Below are 9,271 nucleotides of genomic sequence, written 5' to 3'. Positions count from 1 at the left end.
GGAAATGAACATGTTGAGGAACAATAAACATGATGGTAGTTTAGGAGAGATAAGGTCAATCCATATTCACAATAAGGAATGAAAGGATAGGAATATTGTGAAGGAAATAGTCCCTTAGAAAATTTTTGAATATGAGTAATAGGAAAAGAATGAGTCCATAGAGAACATAAAAGATGTGGATTATATTGAACATGTTGAAGATACTGAGGAAGAAGAGAAGGAAAAATAATGCTGATTATAGTAAAACCATATGAATTGGAGGATATTGTAAACATAGTGTGAACTCTTGTGCTCAATATATTAATGACTCTTTGGAGAATATACCATCATCCCATATTTTGAATGGGAAAGTGGATACTCCTAAACTCCCGAGTCATATGGATGATCTACTAAAGAGAATCATAACTCTTTAGGATTGTACTATAACATCTATGAATTTCAAAGATTGTTTTGTCAATTCTATTTTTCTTTGAACAATTTTTTTTGGAGTTAGCCTACTATTGTGATTATGATAGTTTTGAACTTAGCTTGATATTTTGGTCATTATGATTATTGTGGTCCATGAATGTATTTTGTTTCAATGATGGTTTTTAACTTAGCTTGTTATGTGGTTATCATAATACAAATTATATTTGCTAAACTATTGGAACTTCATGTGAAGAAACCCTTTTAGATTTATTACCAGTCTAAAAAACATAAACTCTTTATGGTGTATTATGATGAGAAACAATAATTCTAATAATGCAAGTAGTATGAGTGATAAGTTTTCTTTGAAGAAAAAGTTTGTTGTTTTTTATTAGTTTTGTCACTGGGAGTTTTCATTCTTTCTCTCATATGTGATGGTCTCTATGAGGGGTTTCATTGTTATTCCATAGTGCCTATATTTACATAAGATTAAGGCTCTCTTCCTATTGAGTTATTCAAAAACACTCACTAAGGCTTTCCACTATTCAATAAAATCAATCATGAGGTAACTTGGGAGTCAAAATGTATTTTTTTCTTATTAGATTGATTGTAGTTTTGGTTGAAAGAAGCTAACAAACAAATTTTTAATTCTTAGCTACTATAAAGAAGACATGTGCATTAATTGCTAAGGCTATTAGTAATGAGAAGCTCCTTGAACATGGGAACTAGAAAGAATATGACATCTCATTTATAAATGTTTGTATCACAATTATTTATAATATGTTGAAAGACAATGATAATACATACAAATGATTAAATAGTTATTGGAACATTTAATGGCCAATGCTTCTTGGACTAAAATAGTTAAATGCCAATTTCTTGTAGTAAAAATAGAATATAATTAACTAATTATTAAAAACAAGAAATAGTAAATATAGGAGGGTGATATAATTATCAATTCTATTATTATATATAAGTACTTTAATACACTATGACATTTAATGTAGGTAATAATAATTAAATATTGAATATATACCTAGCCCACAGAAACTTTCAAATGCAATGGACTTCAACCTATTTGTATGTCAAATTGATTATAAATTTAAATAGAAATTCAAATGAAAAAAGTGAGGGCTGATAAGAAAATAAAATTATTTACTGAAACAATGAAATTTATATCACTTTTTGTATTAAATATAGAGAGGTCAAAGAAAAAGGAAGATATACAACATCAAGAAGATATATCACTTTTATGAATATCTTTAATATATTTTATAGGCTAAGGGCTATACAATATCACTATAATATTGATCAAATTGACTTTCATCCAATTTTATAGTGCCCAACCCTTTAATCAATGGTTATATTTATAAAATAAATATTCATGCATAAATGAAATGAGAATTTAGTCTTAGGAAAACACTAAGGGTTGGTTTGGCTGTGAGAATAGGAATAGCTATTTTGGAATACTTATTCTAGAATAGAAAATGGGGGTATGTATTCCTATTCTCTGTTTGGTTTAGCCAGAATTTAATGAGGAGTTCGAGGACTCAAAAATTTATGTTTTCTAAAATAAATAAAATTGGAATATGAATATGTATTCCAATTCCACCTATTTGGGTGGAATTACAAAACCTCATTTTTGGGCCAAAATTGAAATACGTATTCCAATTTTATTTCATATTCCAATTCTAATTTGGTGCATCCAAATGAAGAATTCAAAATTTTAAGAATTTACAAATGCCTATTTCGCTTGTATTCTTGTTTCCAAATAGGCCCTAAATGGACTTCATATTCCAGTAATGTGTGGTAATTAATTAGTCCATAATCTAGTATATTCTAATTTATTAATATTTATATATTAACTATTGGGCTACTCGTGGGTCGTTAAAATGTGTTGATTAAGAAAAGACTCTACTTAAAGGCCTATAAAAGAAAGTGATTATGTGCCCATTAAAAAATAATATTTAATTTAGGAGTTGAAGATTACAAGTTGTGAAAAATAATTGCCTTATATTATGTGATATATTATTCCTACATGTGTTTTAATTTTGAGACTCTTGTAATAGTAATAATTATACCTAAAAAGAGGTCCCAATTATAAGACCCATGTCAATGGCATCTAAAACTCAACAATTATATATATATATATATATATATATATATATATATATATATATATACACACACACATGTATATATATACACATGTATATATATACGTATATATATACACATGTATATATATACGTATATATATACACATGTATATATATATGTATATATACATATATATACATATATATATACACATGTATATATATACATATATATACACATGTATATATATGAATATATACATATATATATATATACATATATATACATATATATATATACATATATATATATATATATATATACATATATATATATACATGCATATATATACATATATATATACATATATCTATACATATGAGCAATGTTAGTATGCTAATAGAAACCAAATTTAAATAAAGCTTCTACAAACTAAACAAAATTCATAAACTTCAAGATAGACTAAGATGAGCTCTCAATTGAGAATATGAGTCATTAATGGATTCTCTCAATAAGAAGCTCTCTTGTTGAGTAGCTTTATCTAAATGGATAGGATGTATGCTCAATATGCTTCCAAAGGCTTCAATGGATGATTGTGGATTTTTGGTGTGGATAGATGGCTTTAGTATGGATTTGGCTCTCAAAATAGCATTATAACTTTACTTCATGGATTGTGTTAAAATGGCTTGGGAGAGGATTCCTTAAATAGGCAAAGGGCTTGAGGCATCAAGGGCTAGGATGCAAGGATGGGAAAAAGCTCATGGAGGGCTTAGATTGCATGAGAGGAGAGCACATGGATTGTGCTTCTTTACAACCAATCAGAGAGTGACACATGTCACAGGGTGAGAGGATGGAGGAAAGGGCAAGGATGAGTCAACAAAGGAGGCTCAAGAGATAAAATCTTCATAAAGACCCTTCATAAGTGCTTTGTAAGAACATTTATGACTTTGTGGGCTTTATAAAGTTTTGTGGTTGAAGATATTGGTGAGAGATACCATGAAATTCGAATTTGAGGGTTTAGGGGGGTTTTAAGCTTGCTTAGGGTTGTAAAAATGATTAGAGGAAGGGTTAGAGATGGCTTAGGACTAGGCAAGTGGATGGCAAGTGGATTGCAATTAATGAGGGTGGGTGAAGGAGGAGATATTTGTTAACTTTTGCTTGAGTTAGCAAGTCTTAACCCATCTTTAGGGAATGTTCTAGAAGAGTCTAGGCTTTGGATGAGGATGAAGACTTTCTAGAAGAGTCTAGAACTTCCTAGGATAAGATTTTATGAAATAAATAAAATTTTATTTATTTCAAGGGTTTGGGTTGAGGAGATATTTATTAAAATATTTTTAATAAACATGAGGATTAATATTTAATCTTGATTAAATATTTTGAGTTGGGATTAGGGGTAGGAAATGATGGGATTAGCCTTTAATCAAAATTAAAGAAGGATTAGAAGATTTTGGAAGAGGTTAGTGGTCTTAAGGAAATTGGCCAAGTTTTGGGCAAAAAATAAATTTTTTATTTATTTTAGGATTTTTGGTCAATTTATTAATTAAATAATTAATAAATAAGGAAATAATGTTTAAATAAGATTTAAACATTTTTGGGGGGGATTCCTTAATTAAATATTTTTAATTAAGATAAAGAGATTTAGTGGCATAAAAATTAATTAATTAGTTAATTAAATAATTAATTAATAAATGATGATGTCATTAGGAATTTTTTTCAAAAAATAAAAATATTATTTTTTACAAAATTATTAGGTGTCTACACACACACACACACACACACACACACACACACATATATATATATATATACATATGTATATATATACATATATATATGTATATGTATAGATATATGTATACATATGTATATATATCTATGTATATATATGTATATATATATGTATATATATATATATATGTATATGTATATATATATATATATATATGTATATGTATATATATATATATATATGTATATGTATATATATATATATGTATATGTATGTGTATGTGTATGTGTATGTGTATGTGTATGTATATGTATATGTATATGTATATGTATATGTATATGTATATGTATATGTATATGTATATATATATATATATAAAAACTTTTTTACAATATTATTTATGTAAAACAACAGTTATACTACTATATTAATATGAAATCAACATATTTATTTATATATATTTTTATTTATTTTTATCTATATATTAATTAGTGATTATATTTTAATTATTGACTATATCTTAATTATTGGACTTCTCTTGACCCGATGCTTATAAAAAGGAGTGATGAAAACATAACTAGCAATGAAAAAGAATATCTAATCTGAGGTTGAAAGATTATAAGAGGTGAACAAATTGAGAAGATTGGATGCCTAAAGAAATGGAGAGAGTATGGGATGAAATCAAGCAACAACCTATTATAGCAGTTAAAGGAGGTAATGACCAGCGTCATATATCTAAATTATTAGAAGATATGAAGTAATTGATATTTGCAAAACTTTTGTTTAAATCAATTCATGGCTATCACATTGTCTGTAGAAATTGGCACTTTTCTTTTTCTTTAGAAAAATGGATAAACCTCCCTCCATCTTTTATTCCATATCTTGAAGGACGCATTCTTAAAAATATGTCAACTTGCCAACATGAATTATTGCTCTTTCATGAAGCCCCTGTTGGCTCCTGATTTAATAGTTTTGAAAATAATCAAGAAACCAAACCAATGCATCTAAGCAAGCAAATTCCTATGATGGATACACCTGACTGCAATCTTGGGCCAACTATAAGGCATAACTCCTTCATTTTAGGCTCTGTAAGACCTAGGTAGGTTAACCTTGAGGTTCTAATATATGGTACGAGTGCAATTAAACATAAATTTGAACCTAATAATAGCAGATGAAACCCTTTTATCTTCTAATACTTATGCAATAACATAGGAATGAAATAGCTAGAGATCATAACCTATGAACCCATAAGCTAAGTGAGGATTAATTCTTTTCATCCAACTACAAAATGTGAAATGCTGAATTGATTTTGATTAAAAGATTTGTGCAAATGACCTTCATATTAGCTTGCATCTAGTTTAGTGATTAGTTCCTTATCTATTGCAACATAGAGTCATTACCAATAGGAAAACCTAACTTGATAGCCTTACAATTAAGTTTGTCAACTGAAATTCCAAAATCCCATTCTTATGAAATATCCCCTTCATACACCCAAAAACCCTATCAGAACATTGAAGCATTTACTTAAATCTTTGAGTCAAAAGCTACAACAGATCTAACATACAACTCATCCAAGTTGCCTTAAATCAAATGAACCTTATTCATTTAATCTCAAAGTCAATAGCATATGAATAATTAGGAGACAAAATAAGAAAACCCAGATAATTTATTGTTAATCCCTTTTATATTCATCCTTGTAAGACTAAATACATAAACTTGTAACACTAAATGAAACTCAAAATACTTCACATGATCTAGCATCAATTTCCAATATCTTAGAAAAAAAAAATACATGACATGAAATGGAAATATGCACAAGAGTGGATGTGTGGCCTTCACTACTAGAGCTCTGCTCAATTATATAGGAAGTAAAACCAACAACAACTTGGTCTCATAGTAGAACACTAGAACCCTACTGGTATCATAGAGAAAAATACCAACAACCACAAAAGAGAAGAAGAAAGAATGATATAGGAGAGAAATAATTTCTAGATCTGTTCTATGTCTGACATCTGCCCACTTGGAAAACCTCCTCAAGAAGTTAAAAGCATCTCTCTAATCTCTCTCTACAACTGGTGAATCAAATCCTTAATCATTTTTCCTTCCAAAAGTATAAAGTATCTCAGATATTTGATGGAAATCATAATTGATTGCAAAAGAGAAAGAATTTTGAGAAATTCCATCAAAATCAAGCAAATTGTGAACTACTTGAAGAAAACTATATCATTATGCACCAAAATTTGAATAAACTAAGCCAACAAAGCATATCAAATGTGACCCAACTAAATTCTACAACTACAATGATGAAATTATTACCTATAACTGACCATCTTATTGAAAACACAAAACCCCTTGTAGTATGCACCAATGACTGCCTATGTAAAAACTAGCTCCAAAAATGGATAGCTCGTCTCTTCTAGGCTCCAACGGTATATTGAAGTGCATATTTTGGGTAAAAATTGGGCCTCTAGCACACATTTGAAGATCAGGCTCCCATCTCCAGTTTTGCACATTTAAATGCAATTTTTTTTGAATTTAGAAAAAAAAACTATATAGTATAAACTATAGAGTTTTACATTTATTTCTTTGATTTTTTCAAATGCACACCCATTTCATTAATTTTAATACAATATTAAAACAATTTTTTTATTAATGTTTTGACCCTTCCCTCAGTCCACTTGATGTGTGCCACATGGCACCATATTATTGGCCTAATTTTTGCCATTTCACCTACTGACAGGGGTCACCACATCACCATGCACCATCACCAGCTTGGGCCCACTAGTACATGTCATTGTCAGACTCATCCACCTCACCACCACATTAGCACCACATGTCAACTTTCTATAGGGTTGCCATGTCGCTATGTTATTTGTCGAGCAACTTCATTTTGGTAACATGGCGACCACTGTTGCATCTACCAAGTATCACAATCTTGTGCGTCAAAGATATTTGCTTTCCATGGTGCCACTTTTCCTTCTACAATTCATTATTAGATTGCCACATCATCCAGATGGGACCCACAATCTTCTTTGTTGGATTTCAAGGTTTTCTGGTAGGTCGCTATGTCACTACTGAAAAACCTTGCCATTTTTTGATGGCAACATAGCACCTTGCCAGATTTTTCAAGTTTTTCAACGAGATTCCATGCTGACATCATAGTCTTTGTCTATGTGTTCCTTCAAAATTTATTACTTGGTCACCTCTAGTTGTCCAGGTCAGACCCAGCACAAAGCTATTGCATTTCCAAAAGGCGTGTCTCTGTAAGACACAATGTGTAGAGTGTGTTTAGTATTTAAAGAGATTTGAGATCAATCTCTTACTCAATTTGGGATATTTTCTTATAACCCTACTTGGGGTATCTTCCTCTATTTTTTTGCTTAGTGTTGGGATGGTTTTCTTGGTCTGATGCCGTAGACTCTTCATTCTATTCCAACAAGGGAATGTTTTTCCTTTTGAAAGATAAAGTCTACCCTTGCTTCTTTCTCTCAACTGTTGCCATGCAAGAGAAGAAAAGCTAGCAGAGATCGAAGTATGTTCTATAGTTCTAGATCCTCAAGTCATTGGTACTTTCTAATTATAGGGAGCCTACCTCTTTCGTAGCAAAGGAAGGAGTAGCACCATCATTACTACACTAAAAGGAAGGGAAAAAAATGTGAGCTTCCTCGAGATTCAATGTGGGAATCAAGTTCCCAAGTTCAAGCTTGACAATAAACCTTCCTTGTATGAAATAAATGTTCTTGGATGGTCCATGGTGCACTAGAGGTGGTTCTCCATCTCTATAATCATAAATCTTGAATACTTTCTCCATTTCAGCATAGCTCCACTAGAACATGATGGCCTTTCTATAAATACTACCATGGGAAACGTAGTCTGAAGTTTGGTTCTTAGCTTATCCATTACTTTACTGGCCAACTTTCAATTTGATAGCCCTTTCCCACCTTAACTCTAATTCCACCTTCGAAATCAATTCTCTCTTCCTCTAAAATTAAATTCACACAAATTCCTTACAATCACTCAACTACACGACTCAAATCAAAGCTAATTCTTTGCATTAAGAAACATTAGTTCAAACACCACATTTTGCATTATAAGTTTCCCCTTCCTTATAATAGTCATCAATCAATTTTGGGCAACAATTTAGATACCTCTCACATGTAATCAAACCATTTTTCCACATTTGACAAAGAATCTTCTTAGTTTTCTTCATCTCCCTGTTTCTACAAAATCCAAGTATCAATGCATTACAAGTCGGTATACAAGATGCAAGATTTTATTGCACATATTAAGAGCATCTTCAATTTTACCTTCTTCACAATATAAACCAATCAAAATACTATAAACAGAAATAGTTGGTCTGATACCTTGCTTCACCATCTCACAGAACAATAGAAATGCATCACCCAGTTCCCTTAACTTGACATATCTAATTACCATTATTGAGTAGATATTGGAATTCAAAAACATGTCTTTTGTTTTTATTCATTCACAACATGCCCTACCTCCATTTTCTTTTCTTTATAAAGCTCATTAACTTTTGTATCATAAGTTGAGAGATCTGGCCTAGGTTCACATATTCTCTTTTTTAATTTAGACGTACCACTATCTCCCTTCTCCATCACATTTTCCCTCTAGTGTAGACATTAGCATTCACTTTAGCTTCATTATTCTCATGCTTTGACTCACTCTACTTGATGGAATCAGTTGGGCCCCAACTTGGGTCTGGCTAATTTTTTTTCATTTTCAAACAACTGAACTAGCAAATTGATTAACTAAACATTTGATATAGATCTAAATCAGAAACCATCACAGAACTACTAATTAAAACTCATTTTACCACTTTATTTCAACTTGTCAATTTCATGCCAAGAGGTCCTTTGACCAGCTTTAAAAATTGACCAAAACCTCTCACTAGGCTCTAAAAACTAGCATATTGATTCTTTGTTCTACAGACTCCTACGCTATCGAATCTCATCTCATGATGAATTCTCAGTCAAAAGATATTGACTATCGAAGTTGCTTACTTAAAATCACTTG

This window comes from Cupressus sempervirens, chromosome 3 (genome assembly GCF_028749045.1).
Source record: "Cupressus sempervirens isolate cs-2001-9-10 chromosome 3, ASM2874904v1, whole genome shotgun sequence".
Taxonomy (NCBI): Eukaryota; Viridiplantae; Streptophyta; class Pinopsida; order Cupressales; family Cupressaceae; genus Cupressus; species Cupressus sempervirens.
The sequence above is the reverse complement of the archived record's forward strand: the minus strand, read 5'-3'. Positions refer to the sequence as shown.